The following is a 23,470-nucleotide window of genomic DNA, read 5'->3' as shown; positions in this document are numbered from 1 at the left end:
TGCAAAAGTAAAAGGAGTTGATAAAATAACTTTATATAACATCCTCGCGTTGCTATCAAAACCCAGCGAAATAACCCGTAAAACCAAGTGACACCTACTCGATCGAGTACCCATCAGAAAGTACACTGGTTCGTAACCAAAACTCACTTACTCGACAAAGTAAGCCTTACTCAATAGAGTACCCAACAGTACAGAAAACCGTAGTATTACAGTCTTCCCTCCTTAAAAATGAACTTTGTCCCAGAAGTTTAAACCCAACTTATAAAACATGAACTCCTAACACTAACTCTACCAACTATGTCTACCTCCACAACATGGCTCACGATATCGTATCAACTACATTATAGCCTCTCGAAACTAACTCCATACACAACCGAATACCATCCACAATTGCCGCTAGCTCCGCCTCATTAACATATTATCCACTAGCAAATCCAATATCAAGACAATCCACCAAGCAAGATCAACCACCAAACGGAATCTTACATTCTACCACCTTCAAAATGAATTTCGTCCCGAAGTTTACTCACACTCATAAACATCATCATCCAACTGTCAACACTATCGAAGTATTCTCACACTCCTAAACATTACACTACTACAAGCACGACCATGCCCTTTTAACAATATCAACCATAAAACAAATTCATCCTTTATTCTCCACCAAGACTCAAACTTCCAAATCTACCACAACATGTACAACCATAAAACTCTCTTTGTCGCATCATACTCCTCTTAAGATAAATGTTACGTTCTCGTAACTCGCTAATACTAGATCCTTAGCTATATCTTCTCATTATCATCATCACCACCGCATGTCAAAGATAACCGCCTATAACCTCAACACCTATAACCATTCCTATTTCCAAGGCTCTCTTACTCTAATAGTTCTTCTACCTCAAATTATTCTGCACTCCTTCTAACCAATATCATAAAATCCTTAGCAAAGCCACCAAACCACCACACCAACTCTTCAACATTACCGCAAAATGACATACTTCTATATACGCACTCATCTCCACGATCATAACTTACGATCCACAATTGTTACACACACACTCATATTAGCTTCTCAAGTTCTTTTCTTTTATTACCACAAAACTCACCCATAACTTAACATGATACTAATTCCCAACACCCTATACTCACTGTCCCAATAAATATTACGAACCACTTGTGTAACACCCCCTTCTTACCCGACCAAGGTAACTAGGAAATGTTACCATCTCGGTTTTCCGAGGCAGTGAAATCAGAATTACAATTAAGAAACTTAATTAAATAAATAATAAGTTAGTGATTACATAAATGTAAACAAATGAATAAATGAAATACAACTCGTCTATGAATATGCCATCTACCTAGTAACTATGTACTCGACTCCAAAGTCCGTAGCGCGGCCTGAATCTCGATCACGTCAACAAGCAACTTGTACTTAACATGCTCCCCATATGATCGGAAATATCATATGGATCGACGCAGGCCACCCCGGAAATAGGTGACAATTATACAGACACACAAACGTCAGTTTCAATAAATAAAGTGTGACACAACTCAAAGTGTGTGAGTATGAAACAAGACTATAATATGAATAACATGCTATCAGACAACCACCACAACGGTACCGGAACACGCCCAGACACACCGACAACCACACTGGTACCGGGACACGTCCAGACATACCAATAACCACAAACAGGTACCGGGACACGCCCAGACGTACCGGGTCCGGAAGCCAACCAGATCCTCTGCCAGACATCGTGCCTCAACCACACGAGTCCCTCCGTAACTCAAGCCATTAATGTAAACATCCCTCTTGGAGTGGGAAGTTCCAAGAGGCGACTCAATAGTAAGACGGTATCCCAACCGCCTTACGTCTCCATAACAACAAGTAAGCCTCCAAGTCCTCCGACAAACAAGACAATACAATAATTGCAAGCTACCGTACAACATTCCAATTACCGACTTATTCAATGCAAATTAATGATATATGACTCCTTTAATAATTAGACAAATTATTAAAATTGAGTAGGATTAACTTACCTTTTAGCAAATCCCGCTAAACAATAAAGCAACCGGATACCAATATTCTCCTCCATAAAGTCGGCACCTAATTATGATAATTAAATATAATTACTAACTAAACTAATTAAATTAAATACGAATTCAACTAATTAAATAAAAACTCGTCTTAAAGCTATTTAAATCCCGAATCGTGCCCATACCCAACTCCCTCCTAGAACCACCACCTCCGCTGCCACTATGGACCACCACCACCAGCCATGGTGGTCCACGGCCAGCCCTAATACCATGCTAACAACAACAACAACAACAACAAGACACGACAACCACAACACCAACACGACACACACAAAAACCACCAAGGGCCGCCACCACCGTGGCCACCACCACCACTAGCCCCGTGGCATCCCCTGCCCACGGCGGAACCAGCCACCGTCCTCCACCAGAGCTACAACCACATTGGCAACCGACACCACCACCACCAACAACAAACACTATACAAATAGTCAACACGTATAGCCCTCTTTGACACCCATTTTCGACCACCTATATTATGACCACTACAACTCCCACTCAACCCTCATCAAAACCCACCCAAGTTCAGCCCAAGACACTCACAAAAGGTGGGTCTAAAATCCGTCTTTAGACGGTCAAACAACAACAACAATAACACCCTTAATAAGCTCGGTCAAACCTCCATTTGGGCGGTCAGTGGTGGTCAAGGTCAGTCACAGTGGGTCACACGGTGGGTCCAAGCCGCGGGCGAGTCAACGGTATAAATTAATTAAGGAACAAACTAGTATAAGACGGTTTTACCTTACGATCTCGAGGCGGAGGGACAAAATCTTCATTCTTCCAATCTCTCCGTTTTGCTCTCTTTTTCTCTCTAAAAATTCTGGGGTGAGGATTGTGTTTGAGATTTTATGTGGATAAGGTGGGTGGATAAGGGGTGGGATAGATTATAAAAGGGTAGTCAGTATTATACGTATATATTGATACGTGCATTTTATATAGCCTTTTTAAGTCTCTTATGCACGTATTTCTATGCGACTCTCGTAGTTTCATGCTATGAAATGCCCCGAATATTCTACTTTGGTTCGTTTAGCTTTTATCGCAGGAATGGACTCGAAAGAAGCAGAATCGAGTCTTTTATTGTCCATTTAGCTTGCATTTAGGAGATGAGTGGATTTGGAGCGGAGTTACTACTGCCTTGGGATGCGTGAAGTGGCCTCAGAAGCTAAATCAACAAAGCCTTGAGCTAGTGCAGTGGCAATTGATCTATCGAGACCTTTTTGCTGACCATTTTACTCGATCAAATGGTTTGCTTGCTCGATCGAGGGGTAGAATTTGGAGGTTCCTCGATCGAGTAGTTTATCTACTCGATCAAGAGGTTTCTTGCTGGAGTTGCTCGATCGAGCAGTTCCAAAGTGCTCAATCGAGTAATTAGTTATTAGACGCGTGATTTTTATATCATAGGTTTAATAAAATATCTCTCCTATAAATAGGAGAGACGTAATTAGGTTTTCGTATCACTTCTCATATCACTTTTACCTCAATATTATTTTTGGTTCGACGCTACACTGCTCCTTATTTTTTTCCGGATCTCAACTTTTGTAATCCCTTACTCTCTCTCATTATTGCCTTCATTTAAACTTATGCTTTTCCTTCTTTTTCATCTTTATATCATGTTGTTCATTGTTTCTTTATCTTTCGTTCTTGCATTATTAATTATCATAAGTAGCTAATTCCCTTAATGCTAGGATTAGGGGATCCATGATAGCAAAATGATGATGCTTTAATTGGTTTAGGAGGTTTTGTTGTGAGAATTGTTTGATAGCAATATAACTGTAATTGTTAGGTTGAATGCATGCAACTGAATCAATTAATCCGGTTAAATTCAGACCTAGATTGAGAGATTGGAATGAATAGACCTGTTATGGACAATAGACTACGCTAATGAGGGCGAGAGCTAAGTTAGTAGTATTTTAGGGCGGATAGCGGACTGAGAGGACCTTTCCACTACCCTTCTCACATTAGACCGACTGACCTACCTTTAGTTGATTTGTGTAATATCATGGTGAACCGACATCCTGGCATCTGTCTCTCTATTGGACCTTAATTCTCTTTACTCTTGTTTTATTACTCTTTGGTTTAGAAATCAACTCAAACCCCCACTTTGTGACCATAGACAGACTGAATAATGAGTAGATAGTGACCGCCATCCTGTGGATACGATACCCGACTTGCCTCTGCTGCATTAGTTAGAGCTCGTTGGTTTTATTTTTGATAGGGTTGTGTCAGCCACGTCAAATTTTAGCGCCGTTTCCGGGGAGGCAACTATTTTATTTGCTTGTTTTGTCTGTCAATAGCCTCAAGGAATTTATTCCTTGAGGCAGTTCTTTTCTTTTTCCTTTAGTGTTGTTTTGATAGTCCCTACAGGTCCTACCTAGACAACTCTCTAGGAGAAAGATCATCAAAGGGAAGGCTTGAGTACCTTTGACCTTCAACCTATGTTCCATCCCATGGCGCAACAGGTGGTCTACTGTGAGAGATGTGGTACTGCGGGGCACAATGTTGTCCTTTGTTTGGCGGAGAATGACGAAGTCTACGCGTTTAGACAGCGTAGACAAGCTAATCATTCCTTTACATATGTGCCACCATATCCGCTTCAGCAACGAGGCTATCAAAAGCCTCCATTTGTTTGGCCACCGCAACACCAAGCTCCTCCTCCTGATAAACAGAAATAAGAGATTGCTGAATTGAAGTCTTTGGTGAAGACACTTGCACTTCAAATGCAAGAAAATGATAAATCTAGACAGGCTCATATCAAGGAATTTGAGTCTCAAATAACTCGATTAGCTGCCGAGTAAGACTTTAGGCACTCAGAGACGGTACATTCTATCTATACCAAGAACGGTCCTTCCTATGAAGGACCTGGGGTGCCTAATGACAATGATGATATGTATGACTCGGAAACCGAAGACTTATCTAAAAACGAAGCATCATACGAAGACTTCTGCACTATACCGCAACAAAAATTTGATCGAACAGAATTCAACACTTGATCGAACACTCTGCACGAAGAACCACTCGATCGAGCAGTTACATAAGATCGATCGAGTAGTATTCAGAAGGAAAGCTCTCGATCGAGTACCATTTTTTCTCGATCGAACACAATGGCCACTGAGAGCAATACTGTGTTATCTAGGTCCATTTCGGATAACAATACGAAAGAAGACAATGGTTATGGTGAATCTCCCATTTGGAAAGCCGAGCTGGATGCTTTAGAGGCTACAATATATGGGACAGGACCCATAAAGGAGGGGAACGAGAAGGTAGCTGAGTCAGTGAATGTTCCTAGCACGGTAGAGGTAATATACTCTTTTGTCAATGATTCCGACGTTAGGAGCAACCGACCCGAGGTAGTTAATGATAACTTCAATATTATTGGTATGGCTGATAGTGAACTACCTCATGTGACTTCTGCTTTCTGTTTTGATGCTCCACCCTCTCCCGGTTGGACAAATAAGTTAATAATGTTTCACCATATTAGTCATCGGAAATTTTTTAGGTTGAGACGGTACCTCAGATTGCTTTTATATGCTCCTTTTGTATTATGGTGCTACTTATGCTTTTGTGTAGCACAAGCGTATATTTATGATCGTTTGCTAAGAGCTTTGAGTTACTTTGATTGTGACCAACTGAAGCAATGGAGATGAAGACAAAAAGTGGTCGAGCGGGACCTATCTGAAATCAGTGTTGTCCGGGAGGCCACCCGGAGTTTAGAACTTTTAAGTTTATTTTCAAACATTTCAGTTTTTGTTGTGTGTAGTAATTGGTTTTCAGACGATATACTGGAACGATAGGCTTGCTTTGTTAGTTCTACGGGTAGTTTGTGCGTATTTGCAGGTGCTTCAACTGGCGCCTAAGAGTTTGCATATTAGGGATTTCTCGATCGAGCACTATTCTACTCGATCGAGTGCTTAACCCTTTCGATCGAGCATCTACCTTCCTCGATCGAGCACCCTGTAAAGCTGACATTTTGATCGAGTAATTAACCCTCTCGATCGAGCAACTTCTACACCCCAATTGACTCAATCGAGTACTATATCTTCTCAATCGAGTACCCTCAAGTTCTTTGTTTGGATTCGCTTCCAATCATGTTGCTAGAAAGCTATTAGCAATCTCCCTCATTGTCGGCTGGTTTGGGGAGGTCCCTTTTTGCGTGTTCTTGTATGTTTTCCGAACTTCACTCTTCTTTTCAGCTTGCATTTCCTTTCCCTATTTTTGGGTACAATGAGGGCACTGTACGATTTGGTTTGGGGAGGGTATATGCATCCATATCCGCGTCTGCATTTTTTTTTAATTGCATTTCAGTTAGCTCGTTTAATTTTTGCATGCATTGTTGATTTTGATTTCAAAAATTCAAAAATCTCATAAAAATAAAAAAAATAGAAAATTTCAAAAAAATAAAAAAATTCACGTTTGTTTTTGCATATAGGTTGAGTCAGAACATTAGATTTCAATGATGAATTTGCACTACAATTAGTCTTTTTTGCTTAAGCCTTGTGATAAACTAATATTCTTTTGGCATTGTCTTATTGCATGATCTACGAGTCTATGTTAAAATTTAGCTGAACAAATAGACTTGACCTGAAATTTTGGCAACCCACTCATAATTTCTAAGATTTAGAGCCTTAATAACTAGTGTCATTTGTGACCAGTGCATGTAGGATTGTGAGTATTTACTTCTTACATAGCTGTATCATTAATTTGCACATATATGAAATTCTTGCATTTTGCCTACATACATTCGGGTTAGTGGTTGGTGTCACATGTAGGGAGGTGCTTACATTCCCTTTTTCTTTCATTTTTACCCATTAAACTCCACATTCAGCCAAATTTGCCTTTTGATCCTTAACTACATCCAAATTTAGCCTGCCTTGTCAAGCTAACAGTGTATGTTTTTGCGGTATATAATTCATTGTGCTGAGTTTGGTTTGTATTGTATTATCGGGAGTTGGTAATTTGTGAAGGAGAAGGAGGATGAAATGATGAAGAATGACGAAAATAAAAAAAAAGAATTCGAAAAAAGAAAAAAAAATGACAGAAAAATGAAAAAACCGTGGAAAAGAAAGAAAAGAAAAAGAGAAAAAGAAGAAAAAAAAAGGTTTGATTGTTGACGGTTTTTACTCCTATGCATTATTTTTATCCTATGAGGAGTATTCATTTGGTTAGTGAGTTTGTGTGCCGAAATAAGGGGCACTTGTGCTTATTTCTAATGGTTGTGAATCAGATATGGTTCATTTGGTTCTATTTAGTTAGCTAGCTTGACTATTACCTCACATATCCAAAATATTTTGCCTTTTCTTACCCATTGCCTCACTTTCCCATAAATTTTGTAAGCCCTCGGCTGTGACGGACCTTGATTGGTTGGAATGTATGTGCACGGTAGTTATAATTGTCTATCATATTAGCTGCATGCATGTCTATGTCGGTCGTAGTTTAGGTGAGCGGCTATTTTTCCTTCTCTCTTACATTTGATTTCTTACCGTTTGCTTTATGAGAGAAGAGTGACCCGTGAGAGTCCATCATTAAAGGTCTTGAAAGTTCGGCAGTTTAGCATATTTATAAACATCTTACAACTCGTTTCCACTTGATTGTTTTGGCTATAAGTGTCAGTTGTTTGCATTAAATGGGTTTAAGTGGGCATTTGTAGCTGGCTCTGAGTTTTCTATCCCGTTCCACTAGTTAGTTGCATTTAGTTTGCTTGGGGACAAGGAAAGGTTTGGTTTGGGGAGATTTGATACGTATTTCTATGCGATTCTCGTAGTTTCATGCTACGAAATGCCCCGAATATTCTACTTTGGTTCGTTTGGCTTTTATTGCAGGAATGGACCCGAAAGAAGCAGAATCGAGCCTTTTATTGTCCTTTTAGCTTGCATTTAGGAGATGAGTGGATTTGGAGTGGACTTACTACTACCTTGGGATGCGTGAAGTGGCCTCGGAAGCTAAATCAACGAAGCAACGAGCTGGTGCAGTGGCAGTTGATCGATCGAGACCTTTTTGCTGACCAATTTACTCAATCGAATGGTTTGCTTTCTCGATCGAGGGGTGGAAATTGGAGGTTCCTCGATCGAGTAGTTTATCTACTCGATCGAGAGGTTTGTTCCTGGAGTTGCTCGATCGAGCAGTCCCAAAGTGCTCGATCGAGTAATTAGATATTAGACGCGTGATTTTTATATCTTAAGTTTAATAAAATATCTCTCCTATAAATAGGAGAGACGTAATTAGGTTTTTGTATCTCTTCTCATATCACTTTTACCTCAATATTATTTCTGGTTCCACGCTACATTGCTCCTTATTTTTTTCCGGATCTCAACTTTTGTAATCCCTTACTCTCTCTCATTATTGCCTTTATTTAAACTTATGCTTTTCCTTCCTTTTCATCTTTATATCATGTTGTTCATTGTTTCTTTATCTTCCGTTCTTGCTTTATTAATTATCATGAGTAGCTAATTTCCTTAATGCTAGGATTAGGGGATCCATGATAGTAAAATGATGATGCTTTAATTGGTTTAGGAGGTTTTGTTGTGAGAATTGTTTGATAGCAATATAACTGTAATTGTTTTGTTGAATGCATGCAACTGAATCAATTAATCCGGTTAAATTCAGACCTAGATCGAGAGATTGGAATGAATAGACCTGTTATGGACAATAGACTACGCTAATGAGGGCCAGAGCTAAGTTAGTAGTATTTTAGGGCGGATAGCGGACCGAGAGGATCTATCCACTACCCTTCTCAGATTAGACCGACTGACCTACCTTTAGCTGATTTGTGTAATATCATGGTGAACCGACATCCTGACATCTCTCTCTCTCTCTCTCTTTCTCTCTCTCTCTCTCTATTCGACCTTAATTCTCTTTACTCTTGTTTTATTACTCTTTAGTTTAGAAATCAACTCAAGCCCCCGTTTTGTGACCATATACAGACTGAATAACGAGTAGATAGTGACCGCCTCCCTGTGGATACGATACCCGACTTGCCTCTGCTGCATTAGTTAGATCCCGTTGGTTTTATTTTTGATAGGGTTGCGACAACCGTGTCATATATATACAGGTATCGTATTACATATTATTATTATCATTACAACTTATTATTATTATTATTATTATTATTATTATTATTATTATTATTATTATTATTATTATTATTATTATTATTATTATTATTATTATTATTATTATTGTTATTATTATTATTGTTATTATTATTATTATTATTATTGTTATTGTTATTATTATTATTATTATTATTATTATTTTTTATATTATGGATGCGCGCAGCTTTCGTTAAAAGAAAAATAAAAGTTTACATGCGCGCAACTTTCATTATTATTATTATTATCATAATTTTTTTTTTTTTTTTTTTTTTTGATGACGAGGGGGTTGAGTCCCCCTCGGGCCCATGCATTCCCGCACCACCACATGGACCATGTAAGCCACCCCCTTGGGTCTGCGGTGGCAAGTGATCATCGCCCGGTGTAGTAGTCGAACCTGGGACCTCTCAACTCCTGCATTTCTGCAAGCTTCAAGGTTTAACCCAGCTACCACTGGACTAACACCACTTGGTTTATTATTATTATTATTATTATTATTATTATTATTATTATTATTATTATTATTATCTAATAATAATAATTATTATTATTTTATTATTCCGTCTCAAACTTAACTCGTATAAATACAACATAATATTATTTATATAATTATAAAATACGGGGTATTACAATCTTCCCCCCTTAAAATGAACTTCGTCCCCGAAGTTCGCCTCACTCTCTCTTTTCCCAATTATTCCTCAAGTCTCATCACCGATTTCCATTCACTCTCTCTCGCCTCACATGTCTATAAACCAATCTTTCTAAATACCACACTTATCCCAAAGTTCTTTCCTCAACTCTCATTACTTCTTCACATTCCGTACTTTTTCTTTCCTTAATTTCTGAATTGTTACATTCACTCCCCCTAAAAGAGAACTTCGTCCCGAAGTTCAACTATCAAGCCTCACGGTGTGCCCTCACACGATCCTTACTAAATTCCACAAATGACCAACTCTCTCCTGCCTATTGCAAATCCATAAATAAATCAGATATGTTCCTAATGCCATTGATATAACCCTAGTCTACGAGCCTCCCAAACGTCAAGGTATAAAATCCAGCCCACGGTTTGAAACCCTAATCCCGTAGCGACTTCCAACCCAATTGGTTCTATGTCTACGCATCAATCTTGGGGTATAACTCGATTATTACTACACACATATATATCACGTCTAATCGCATACATGCACATGTATCCAAATCAATCACGAATATGCAGAGTCTAGGAAACAGTCAATTAATGCAAAAATTACTCGTTATGTGACTCAACCATATTCAACATTCCAATTTACGGACATCATGTCACGCATATACCGTGACAAATCCACCATATGATCACACATGTGTTTCCAAATCCGTTCCCGTCTATCATCAAGACTTTCGCTCGAAGACCACAATCACAATCATGCAAATGATCACTATGCAACACATAATATGCATATTTCCTCTTACGTTTACACAACCAAATAAAATTATGTCGATTAACATACATCAAACAAGGTTATTATATCATTTCTATCATCAATTCACTCGTGTCGAATCAACGATTTCCATTACTTGCAAAATTCTACACCATATGGTCAAACGTAAACAATTCACATATATCACATATGTAAGGTCAATCATGGTCATCCAACACAAGACAACTAATTAAACCGCGAAATAAGGGTACATGCTCACTATTTGGTCAAATATTAAAACAAAAACAAGGGTCAAAGCAGTCCACTTGGTCGAGTGTAGGAGGCCACTCGGTCGAGTAGGCGACCACTCGGTCGAGTGCATGGTGCATTCTCTCAAGTGTCACCTGGGGCAGAATGATTTCATTCTCAACTCGGTCCAAAACTTCCTATTTCCTCACATAAATGCTAATAGACTCCGATGATGACTAACATACCATTAAATAGCTGAATTTAAGGATAACTCTTGGCCCTATGGCCATCATCATTACACAATTAAGAAAAAACATCTGAGACATACTACCGACACAACATACTATTTCATGGAAACAACCTAACCACTCATTATTCTCAAGGAACAATAACAATATCACCACTCAAATGGACACTACAACAAGATCACGATGTATACCATTGACGCTTTACTTGACGATTGGGAGGCAATTTTATAAACAACATCTAAACCACCACTCATAGGGTCAAAGTGTCAGATAACTATTTTCACACTTATACACACCTACCTAAATCAAACGATCATACGATATAACACAAGTAATCCAAATACCCTAACCACACAATTGGCTCACATGCATCACAGATTACACTCTAAAATTCATAACCATGTAGACCTGGTAGTGCTACATCTACAACTCTATCTCGCTAAATAACATCCCCGAAAAACTGACTCTCAATGGACAAACTCGTCTTTTATTTCGTAAAATAATACTCCCCGAAAAACTGACGTCGGTATATCATAATATAAGTATCGATTACGATATCACACGTGTACAATAACTTTCTAATAGTGTCACCATTCACTTCTTACTACGACTTTTACTAGACATCTCTCATCGTCCAATCTCATTGATCACCTCAAGTTCCATCTAGTACTCTCATATATTCTCATTTTCTAAATTCTTGTTGCCATATTTCAATTCTCATCAATCCTTGAATTCAATTTACACTGAACAACGTAAGCTGTCATCTTACTTCACTCTTGGGTACCTTAATTACTTTTTCGTTGTTCCACCAAAATTTTCAAGTCATGTTCAACAATAATATTCCTTAATATGCAACCCAAATCGCATTCACTATCCATATGTTCAAATACTTAACAAATATTCAACTTAAATTACACATCACTCATTATCCACAATTACTTCATATAATCATCTTTCTCAACTCAAGACACCTTACGCAAGCTAGAGTCACTTTCTCCTACTCCTAATTTCCAAACATGAATCACACACCGACCTACTTACACAGTTCAAATCCACATCAAACAGACAACTTACATTAACCTCAATAAACACATGTTTCACATCCATAACTCTCAAGTACAACATCACTACTCATAATGCATTATTAGCACTTGCCCATTTATCCTCACAAGTTCGCCGACTCACTTTTGTTTCACATCCACTCAATCATAAACACGTGTGTCTACACATCTTTAATCATCAAAACCATACAACTCACACAGTAATCAAGCATTAAGACACATATATAAGCAAAATAATACATCACTTAACAAAGATTGCAACACTATGGAACAATAAAACAATTTCTCAATTATAACATTTAAAATTCAATCATATAAGCTATGGTATAAAAAAAAATTTGGGCAAATTTTAAGATGAGATTCTCGGCTTGAGACAATTTGTAGCATTATTAAAAATATTGAAGTCTTATTACTCAATTAAATCAAGAAAAGTTCTAAGACAAGATTTTCACATTTTTAGACCATGCCTAACATCATTAAACAACATTTGGATCAACAAGATACTACATCAACAAGGACTATGTACTAAGAAACAATTGGATCAGGTTTGAGTGCCAAAACCAAAGTGATTCATTTTGAGATGAAATTTCAAAAGATTTTGGGCAACATTTAAAAATGAAATTTGGATTTGAGATAATACATGTCATTGCTAATAAGGATAGTAGCTTCATTAGTGAGTTAGACTAAGTTACAAACACGAAAAATCAAATTTTAAGAATGAACATTAAGGTTTTCAAGGCAAGTTTTCAATGTACGACAAAAGTTAGCAATAACAACCAAATTTTGGTCTTTGTTAAACAATTAACCAACCAACAAATACAAAAATCAAATTATCGACTTAAGAATATATATTTTCGAGTTCATAAAAAAAAATTTAGGCAAAATTCAACATGAAAATTTCATATTTGACATCATAAATGATGTAAAAAGGTAATTAATATCGTGAATCAAACAAAACATGTCATTAAATGTGAAAATTTAAAGAGATTAGCATAGATTTAACAAAATCAAATTGGAAAATTAAGAGGAAAGAAAACGTCACTTCATGGTGAAATCAGTCAATTGAAGGGACTAAAAATAGGGTCAAAATTTGAATTCGAGCAACAAACAATCAACAATGAAGTTTATAAGAAAAATGATTTTAAATGGAGGAATAAAAGAGATAAAATAAGGCAATAACACAATTTTTGCGAAATTCACAGCCCAGAAGTTGGCACTCGGTCGAGTGCTGAGTCCACTCGATCGAGTGACAGTCCACTCAGTCGAGTGACTCATTTCCAGAAATTTTCAAGTTTCTGGAAATTGGTCCACTCGGTCGAGTGGTAGGGTTCACTCAGTCGAGTACTAGCCCGCACTCGGTTGGGTGCCCCTCTATGGGTTGCAATTTGACTAAGAATTAATATGCTTATACTAGCGATTACTTTTACTAACAACTATTACTAATCACACCCTACTATGGTACTTGCGAAATCCAAATATTTATGTGGTATTGAAATGCTAAAAGACGGGGCTATTGCCCCTCACATACCAACACGTAACAACCATTTTCAAAACATGTTATACACATTCCTCTTTTCATCCAATTTTCACATATTAACTAACATGTACCAAATGAATAACTACATCATATAAGAATCATATCAACTTGTTATAGAATACATGTAATCAAACCACATTTCACATAGTTTTCACATATCGACATATAACAATTGCCTCAAAACACGTTATGCTCGTTGATTATTTCATCCAACTTTTAAACATGGTCACATTTATTTTGAGTGATTAAATCATGCAACATGCACAACAAAATTATAACATAAGCATACTCATGCAACATATCATGTTACGTTTCCCGACTCGTAACCACCCACGTAGTGACCAACCGAAACAATAGGATCTAGTTTTGAAATTAGGGATCCTTCTCACCCAAAACCAACTTCCTATTGTACTCAAGTCGGGTTCATTTTATTAGACGCTCCTAAATTAATTTTGGTTCATTGGTTTAGGTTCCAAAACCTGGCTCTGATACCACTTTGTAACACCCCCTTCTTACTCGGCCGACGTAATTAGGAAATGTTAACATCTTGGTTTCCCGAGGTAGTGAAATCAGAATTATAATTAAGAAACTTCATTAAAAAAATAATAAGTTAGTGATTACATAAATGTAAACAAATGAATAAATGAAATACAACTCGTCTATGAATATGCCATCTACCTAGCGACTATGTACTCGACTCCAAAGTCCGTAGCACGGCCCGAATCCCGATCACGTCAACAAGCAACCTGTACTTAACCTACTCCCCATATGATCGAAAATATCATATGGATCGACACAGGCCACCCCGGAAATAGGTGACAATTACACAGACACACAATCGTCGGTTTTAATAAATAAAGTGTGACACAACTCAAAGTGTGTGAGTATGCAATAAGACTATAATATGAATGACATGCTATCAAACAACCACCACCACGGTACCGGGACACGTCCAGACATACCGATAACCACACTGGTACTTGGAAACGCCCAGACATACCAACAACCATAAACAGGTACCGGGACACGCCTAGATGTACCGGGTCCGGAAGCCAACCGGATCCCCTGCCAGACGTTGTGCCTCAACCACACGAGTCCCTCCGTAACTCAAGCCATTAATGTGCACATCCCTCTTGGAGTGGAAAGCTCCAAGAGGCGACTCAAGCGTAAGACGGTCTCCCAACCGCCTTACGTCTCCATAACAACAAGTAAGCCACCAAGTCCTCCGACAAACAAGACAATATAATAATTGCAAGCTACCGTACAACATGCCAATTACCGACTTATTCAATGCAAATGACTAATATATGACTCATTTAATAATTAGACAAATTATTGAAATTGAGTAGGATAACTTACCTTTTAGAAAATCCCGCTAAACAATAAAGCAACCGGATACAAATATGCTCCTCCATAAAGTCGGCACTTAATTATAATAAATAAATATAATTACTAACTAAACTAATTAAATTAAATACGAATTCAACTAATTAAATAAAAACCCGTCTTAAAGCTATTTAAATCCCGACTCGTGCCCACACCCAACTCCCTCCTAGAACCACCACCTCAGCTGCCACCGTGGACCACCACCACCAGCCATGGTGGTCTACGGCCAGCCCTAACACCATGGTAACAACAACAAGACACGACAACCACAACACCAACACGACACACACAAAAACCACCAAGGGCCGCCACCACCGTGGCTACCACCACCACCGTGGCATCCGCTGACCACGGTGGAACCAGCCACCGTCCCCCACCAGAGCAACAACCACCATGGCAGCCGACACCACCAATAACAACAAACACTACACAAATAGTCAACCTGTATAGCTCTCTTTAACACCCATTTTTGACAACCTAACACCACTCATTCCACCACCAATTACCACCACTAAAACCCCCACTCAACCATCAACAAAACCCACCCAAGTTCAGCCTAAGACACTCACAAAAGGTGGGTCAAAAATCCATCTTAAGACGGTCACACAACAACAACAACAATAACACCCTTTATAAGCTCGGTAAAACAACCATTTGGGCGGTCAACGGTGGTCAAGGTCAGTCACGGTGGGTCACACGGTGGGTCACACGGTGGGTCCAAGTGGCCGGCGAGTCAACGGTATAAATTAATTAAGGAACAGACTAGTATAAGACGGTCTTACCTTACGATCTCGAGGCGGAGGGACAAAATCTTCATTCTTCCAATCTCACCTTTTTCCTCTCTTTTTCTCTCTATAAAGTCTTGGGTGAGGATTGTGTTTGAGATTTTATGTGGATAAGGTGGGTGGATAAGGGGTGGGCTAGATTATATAAGGGTAGTTAGTAGTATACGTGTATATATATATATATATATATATATATATATATATATATATATATATATATATACACATGTATCATATTACGTATTATTTTTATCATTACAACTTATTATTATTATTATTATTATTATTATTATTATTATTATTATTATTATTATTATTATTATTATTATTATCTAATAATATTAATAATAATAATTATTTAATTATTCCGTCTCAAACATAACTCGTATAAATACAACATAATATTATTTATATAATTATAAAATACGGGGTATTACAACTTGCCGCTTGCTCACCACACACATTCCACAAATATCTTGCCACAACTATGTCCACGAATGCCTCATCTAAAACAAGATCAAAAGTATCCTAACAACCTCTCATAACTGTGTCCCATCAACAGTGATGCGTGTATTTTATCTAGACTTTTTATACCGTATTTGCATGCATTTCTATGCATTTTAACTAGTGTTAGCTACAAATGTCCCCTGAATAGTCTACTTTGGTTTGTCTTGTATTATTTGCAGGTATGAACCAGAAAGGAGCATAATCAAGCTTAAAACCTGTCCCTATGCATACATTTTGGAGATGAGTTGAGTCGGGGCTTGGAAACTACTAATTTGTGTTGCGCGTAGAAGTAAGGTAGCTAGGCGAGCAAAGGAAGAGCTTCATATAACCAATACCTACTTTGAAGGGACATATCTCGAGTTATACAAATCATAATCAAGTGATTTCAAGTGGAGATAAAATCTTATCCTCTTAACTTTCCAACTCCATGAAAATCGCTTGATTCGGACAAGCAACGAAGACATGGCGGCCGTTTGAAGTTCAGTGCGCAAAGCATGAATTACGCGCTAAAACCACTCGAACGAGTACTTTAGTGCTCGATCGAGTACTTTATGTGTTCGATCGAGCACTTTAAATCTCTCGATCGACTAACTTGGTTCTTACTGTACTCGATCGAGTGCTTTAGTACTCGATCGAAAGCTTTTGAGGAAAAAATTACTCGATCGACCAACTTTATGTTGCTCGATCGAGCAAAACCAAGTCTGACGCACAGGATTTATGTCAAGACTTATTATATTTAGCTATATTATATTATTAGATAATAAAATCTCTTACTATATAAGAGAAAAACATTCATTTGGTTAAGGGTTCGAAACTTTTCACTGCTTGAACCTCTATTACGTTCCTTTGTTCTTCTTATTCCGGATCTATACTTGTAATTCTTTTCTCCTTTCTCTTTAGTTAATTTAAACTCTGGAATTCCATTAATTGTTTTCCTCTTTATTTCTCTTGTTGATTATCCCTCCTTATTCTCTTATCTTAATTAGTTTAATTGTTATTTCAATTTAATCATTATGTTTAGTTTAGTTATCGTTTCAATTATTGTTATTAGCATAACAATTTGTATGAGTAGCTAATCCCCTTGCTAGGATTTAGGGGAATCGATGAATTTGTGATAGCTGTTAATTAGGTTTGCAGATTTGTTGTCAGTATCATGTCTTTGTTGTTATAAGTGGCATTTAATGACGATTAGTGATGTGACTCATATTTGCGCACATTTAGTCCCCTAACTAGCCTAGTTCCTATGCTTTTTAGTATATATTAGGGTCGTTTCTCGTCTTTAGCCTCCTTCTATGCATATTCTATGAGTGTTGAACCATATAGGATATATGATTATGTTTTGATGATGTCATCAAGAGTGCTTTATATTCTATATACTCGTTGCGCGTAATTGTTTGTTTAGTCTTTTAGATTGGACTTACTAATCGCAAGCATTAAGGAATTGTGATGGAAGTATGATGCGTTTATATTATGATCAAGCCCTCAATTAGGATCAAGATATTACAAGATATTGAAGAATTATTCAAGCATTCATGAGAAAATGAAGTTCATTTAAAGATTGATCAAGCTTGAATGATGAAGTAGCCTACACTCGAAGATCTCCTAACGAAGATTAGAATAGCGTAGGTGATTATCTCGTAATAGTAACGTAAGAATGGACTTCTTACATTGGTAAAGTTATGGCCTCACAGCTATAACATTAATTATATAAGAGCTCAATGTTATAACTCTTTTACTATAACATTGAGATGTGAAGTTTATAAAACACACGACAAAATAATTTTTAAATTGTTTTTGGAAAACCGTTTTAAATGTTTTAGTAAAAGTATTTATTTTACAAGGGAGCTTATTTTAATATTGAGTATGGTTCTACAATGAGTTTATAATTAGTAATTATGATTGAATCAACTTATGAGTTGAGGCATCTTGCTAATTAGGGTTTCTAGTTTCTACATACTCTATAATACCCTAAACCTAATTTATCTTACCTAGGATTTCCGTGAAAGAGGAATGGGCTTATGAGTCGTTTCTTTCTCATACACGGTTACTCTTTGTACAAGTTAGAGTTTTATGTAAATCTTTATAATATTTGATTAGAGATTTAATATCTCTTTTATATTATTTAGATTTATTCTTTCCTAACTATTAAGATATTATTTTTGTAAAGATAGAAGGAAAAGATTGAGTAAATCTTTAAAATAATATTTGGTTAGAGATTTGTTATCTCTCTATTATTTGATTTATTCCTTTCTATCTTATAAAAATATTAGGGATGAATAGTGCCACGTGAATAGTGCTGCGTGAACAGTGCCGTGAATAGTAAAACGTGAATAGTAATATCCTTCTTGCACAATAAGTCTTTGCTTGGATAAGGGTTAACGTATTAGGATAATATTTGTTAGAGATTTCTTTATCTCCTTATATTATCTTTCCTAATCTCCAAGATATTGGTGAGTTGTTAAGATAGAAAAATATTATTTATTAAGGCAAGTCTTGGAAAAGAATTAAGGAAAGATTTAACCTAATTATTTCTTGCTTTACAAGACTTCAACGACAATTAAGGGTTTTTGCTAAACCGACCCTTGCTCCTCTTTTACTATAAATACTCTATACTTTACATCATAAAAACTTAAGAGCTTTGAGCATAACTTTCATATATTTTCAAAAAGCAAAAATCGTGTTTTAGAGCAAAAACCATTTTGATATTTTTCGAAAAAGGTCGTGTGATTTATAAACTTGTGCATTCGTTCTTATTGTTATCGTTCTAAGATAATAGTGCTTTAATTGATTTCTTACTCATTCATTAACGTGAACTTTTAGTAGAATCATAAGTGCTTTCTTATTAGCGTAAGTTAGTCACTCGAGTATTTAACGGTACTCATTGAGTTACAGCTAGAGTTAGTTGTACGAGTCGGGTTAGTAAATTTTTAATCCGTAGAAAGGTACTAAATTTATTAATCGAGAATAGTGGACGTAGGTTTCGACTTGTGAAACTGAACCACTTCAAAAACCGTGTGTCTCCTCTCTTTTATTCGTTTGTTTACTTTGTTTTACTATTCATTAGTTGATTAGTTAAAGTTTAATCAATAAACTTTAAATAATCAATTATATTCATACAATCGAAAAAGCTTTCAAAAGTTTTAAATCCTCAACTCACCCCCCCTTCTTGAGTATTTTGGATCGATAGACTCTTCAATTGGTATGAGAGCCTCGTGCTCTTGATTGCCTAACCGCAAAGAGGCTGATATATCTTTTTCTTATTTATCTTATCGTTTTATATTCCGCTGCCTATATCACGTGATAAATGGATTCCAAATATCTCAAGTGTCCCGTCTTTGATGGGAAGAATTATGGATTGTGGAAAAACATGATGGCACACTATGTGAAAGGTCACGATTGGGAGTGCTTGAGGATTATCCAAAACGGACCGCACAAAATTCTTATAGCATCCTAGGAAGGCTCTACCTATGAAAAGAAAGAAGAGGACTATGTCGAGGCCGACTACAAGAAGGCCGAAAAGAACTCCAAAGCAATAAGTCTCCTACAAAACGGAATGACGTCTACAGAGTTTGATCGGTTTTGTTCGTGCTCTACGGCCAAGGAGATATGGGATGGGCTTGAACTACCTTATGAAGGTAATTCCATTGTTAGGAAGCACCGAATAGATTTGCTTATGCAAAAATATGAGCTATTCATTATGGATCCTAATGAGTCCTTAGATAATATGTCCACAAGGTTTTCAAGCATCATAAACGAACTGAAAAACCTAGGTAGGAAATTCAGTACTGAGGACATTGCTAGAAAGGTTCTTAGGAGCCTAACTAAGAAGCGGCATGCTAAAGTCACTGCAATGGAGGAATCACGAGATCTTGAAAACCTATCCTATCAAGAACTCATCGGTGCTCTCATGTTCCATAAAATTACTCTTAACAAAGATGACGCTGAACCAAGCCGAAATAAGAGTAAGGCCTTGAAGAGCGAAGAAGTTGACTCTGAATTAGAGGATGAGACTATTTTGTTTGCACGCCTCTTCAAAAATAAAATATTCGAAACAAACAAACAAAATCATCCTACAACAACAACAACAACAACAAGTCATCCAACAAAAAGGTTACAAAGTCAAAGTCATCTTTCGCAAACAAAGGTTGCTTCAAGTGTGGAGAATCTGATCATATGATCAAGGATTGTCCAACGTGGGAGAAGATCAAGAACAAGACAAAACGCGAGAAGACAAAGAGAGAATTCAAACAGGTAATGATGGCTTCGTGTTGGGGAGACCTTGACTCAGAAGATGACGAGGGTTCTGAAGACGACGAAGTAGCCAACCTTTGTCTCAGCAGTGTTAGTCTTGACCTAATCTCCGACAGCGACGATGAAAGCACAAACTCACACTCAAACTATTGCTTTATTGGAGAATCAGACGAAGATGACGATGAAGAGGTAAGTTATCTTGAACTCAAAAAACGTGTTAAGAAACTGTCTAAAATTGCTTTAATAGAATTGTTTGAGCAATCCCTTGATAAATGTCATGAACAGAAGAAATTAAAGTCCAAGGTTATAGCTAATGAAGCTATAACTTCAGACCTAAAGCTTAACATTAAGCACCTTCAAGCCAAAGTTATAGCTAATGAAGCTATAACTTTAGAACTTCGGAAAGCCAAAGAACTTTTAGAGACTAAGGTCACATCTAATGAAGCAGTGATCTTAGACTAAAAGAAATAGATAGATTCCCTCACAAAACAATTAGTGTAATCTAAAACCGACATGATCAATGTTAAGAAACAACATTCAGACGTTGTACTCATTCTTAACAAAAGATTCCAAGACTTTCGTGATAACTTTAAAAAGGATAATGATGTAGATCACACGAAATGTCAAGAAGAGACTAAAACCCTAAAGGATCTACTCTTACATGCTAGGAAGGTCCATGATAAGTGGGAGGGTAGCACAAAAGTCCTAAACTTCCTAACCAAACAATATGACAATAATATGAAGATGGGGTTGGGACATGAGTCCTACAACCGTAGAGATCACTCTAAATGCAAATCAACACCTTCGGATTTTGATTTCAGAAAAAGGAAGTATGTTGATCTTCCTGAATATCTGATTTGCAATTACTATGGTCATACGGGTCACATCCAAAACAACTGTGTCAAAAAGACTCATGATATACGGAAAAATGCCGAACATGCTAAAACGGTTGACACAATTGTCGAGGATGATGAAACCCCCATAAATGAACCTAACGAAGAAAGGAATAACAAATTTCGTTGGTTCTATGACATGGCCTTCGACTACACCAAGAAACCTAGCACTTCATAAAACCCTTGTCGACCTAAACCTAGTAAACCTGTTCACAAGGGAAACAGTCATGATAGACCTAGAGAAATTCCTAGACCAAGAGAAAACCCTAAACCTAGAACTCCTCCCATGCAAAATAACCCAAGGGTTAGAAAATCGGTTATTGGACAAGTTTGGGTTCGAAAATATTTAGTATATAGAGTAACTAATCATAAGGGACCCAACTTAGCTTGGGTACCTAAGAACTGTATCTAATCCTTTCCGCAGGAAGTAGTGAAAGAAAACAATCAATGGTATCTTGACAGTGGATGTTCAAGACACATGACCGGAGATAAGAATCTATTTCTTTCACTCAAGCCCTTAAACGGAGGAAAAGTGACGTTCGGGGACAATAAAAGGGAAAAGTAATCGGCGTTGGCAAAATTGGAATTTCTAAATCTCACGCGATCAGTGATGTTTATCTCGTGGACGGTCGAAAACATAACTTTCTAAACATATCTCAACTGTGCGACAAAGGTAACAAAGTCGTTTTCCATACTGGTAGTTGTCGCATTATTATTGAAGGAACTAGCAATGTTATTCTAGAAGGTCACAGGAAAAGAAATGTCTATATGGTAGATTTAAATGCTGTGCGTACTAACTCTTTCTCATGCATGAAAGTTAAACTTGATGTTCCCTATTTATGGCATAAATGGTTTGGTCACATTAGCTCACTGACCTTAAACAAACTCAAGAAGTGGGACTTGGTTGAAGGGTTACTTAAAATCAAGTTCGACCAAGAAAAGATGTGTGATACGTGTGCCAGGTACAAACAAGTAAGATCATCATTCAAACCTAAAAGAGTAGTAAGCACAATTCAAGCCTTGGAATTAGTACACATGGATTTATGTGGACCTATGAAGGTAAAAAGTAGAAGAGGATCAAGGTACGTCTTCGTTCTTGTAGATGATTACTCGAGGTATATATGACCTATCTTTCTTCATTCAAAAGATGAAACATTTGATGAATTTGATTGTATTATGAAAGTGTTCAAAACAAATATAAGACTAATCTTGTATCTATTCGTACGGATCATGGCACCGAGTTTGACAATCAAGGTTTCATAAAATATTGTAGACTTAATGGTGTAGGGCATAACTTCTTTGCACCAAGAACTCCTCAACAAAACGGTGTCGTTGAACGTATGAATATAACTTTGGAAGATATGGCTCGTACAATGCTTTTGTGTAGTGGTTTACCTCGTAACTTTTGGGCTGAAGCCATTAGTACTTCTTGCTACATCCATAATCGTGCTATGATACGACCTATTCTTAAGAAAACCCCCTACGAACTCCTTAGAGGTCGAAAACCTAATATCTCCCATCTTCGTTGCTTTGGGAGTAAATGTTTTGTTCACAATAACTGGAAAAACCGGTTAAGTAAGTTCGACCCCAGGAGCGATGAGGCGATTTTTATAGGATACTTAGATCATAGGAAGGCTTACAAAGTCTTCAATAAGATAACTCTTTGTATTGAATAAAGTGTCCACGTTATTTTTGATGAAGATAACGTGTTTGATAAGCCTTTAAGGATGAGGAAGAAGACTTGGATGAACCCGACTTTCGTCTTTCAAAAGACGATCCCCCGGAATTGGAATTGGAGGACAATGAGATAGAAGGAACAAGTAATGAACTTGATCATTCTTCAAAAGATAAAAAGGAGAAAACCAAAGTTATAGTTGATGATACTATAACATTGACTCAAAATAAGGACTTCCAAACTAATGTTATAGGTGATGTTACTATAACGTTGGATCCAAATCAAGGTGTAGAGTCCGAAGT

Source organism: Silene latifolia, chromosome Y (assembly GCF_048544455.1).
Source record: "Silene latifolia isolate original U9 population chromosome Y, ASM4854445v1, whole genome shotgun sequence".
In the NCBI taxonomy this organism is placed as follows: Eukaryota; Viridiplantae; Streptophyta; class Magnoliopsida; order Caryophyllales; family Caryophyllaceae; genus Silene; species Silene latifolia.
Note: the sequence above shows the minus strand (reverse complement) of the source record.